This window comes from Limulus polyphemus, unplaced genomic scaffold (assembly GCF_000517525.1).
Source record: "Limulus polyphemus unplaced genomic scaffold, Limulus_polyphemus-2.1.2 Scaffold2349, whole genome shotgun sequence".
In the NCBI taxonomy this organism is placed as follows: Eukaryota; Metazoa; Arthropoda; class Merostomata; order Xiphosura; family Limulidae; genus Limulus; species Limulus polyphemus.
In genome coordinates this window covers 21017-21982 of record NW_013667959.1, presented here as the reverse complement: position 1 = coordinate 21982, position 966 = coordinate 21017, and the positions used below count along the sequence as shown (strand labels likewise).

Here is a 966-nt window from a genome sequence, read left to right as displayed (position 1 = left end):
TTTGAAATTATGAACATTGCTCAACATCATGAAAATTAAACCTTATTTTCAATAAGCAATCCTGAAAAATATTTGGGGGTGCTTAACTTTTTTCCAGGTGTATATTTTACTCACACACTGATTTTTATAATTCACAGAATAAATTAATTGCATCAGTTCTGCATTTTATTGTAATTTAGATCACTATGTGAGTGAAAGACGAGACGTCTCAAAACACCATACATATACAAACACTATATGAAGTCTGGTCTTATTATTTTGTCGGTTCGCCCTTGTCCAGGGTTACCCCATTGACAAGTGGTAAATAGAATGACAGACTGGGCTTCACATTAATTTTTCATTAAAAAACTATTATCTTTTTCGTGTTCTTCCAGAAACCAGAAACACGTTATTTTCTTTGTTTTGATCAAAGATTAGAAAAAGATCTAACAGCACATTTTTTCATGATAATCTGAATCAGAAACAAATGTAAGTTAAGACATCTTCAATATTTGATTCAAACACTTGATTAGCATACATGTATCTATGATTTAAATATTTACCAGATACCAACTCTTACAGGAAAAAGACTTGGCCATTGGACCTCTGGAATGGACAGAAGACAGAGAAAAGGCCATTGATTTTACTTACATATTCCACGTGAGCTCGCTAACCTTTATAACTCGTGCTCCGTACTCTTCTGTCGATGCTGGGGTAATACTGGGGCTATTCACCTGGGAGGTAAGGAGGATTTTTGTATGCACATTTTGACACGCGGAGATTTTTATATGCACATTTCGCCATCCTGGGATTTTTATATGCACATTTTGACACACGGAGTTTTTTATATGCACATTTCGCCGTCCTGGGATTTCTGTATTCACATTTTGACACATGGGGATTTTTGTAGGCACATTTTGACACGCGGGGATTTTTATATGCAGTTTTTGCCACACTCATCTACTATACTTGGATAAGGTATTTGTT

General features: G+C 35.1%; 1 long non-coding RNA gene across 1 annotated transcript in view; it reads left to right on the top strand.

The window, feature by feature from the left end:
• Nucleotides 1–698, top strand: part of LOC111087595 — an 8622-nt gene extending 7924 nt beyond the window's left edge. Inside the window, exon 3 of the long non-coding RNA XR_002612272.1 lies at nucleotides 562–698. This is a non-coding gene — a long non-coding RNA (uncharacterized LOC111087595). The remainder of the gene's footprint in view (nucleotides 1–561) is intronic.
• The last annotated feature ends 268 nt before the right edge of the window (nucleotides 699–966 follow it).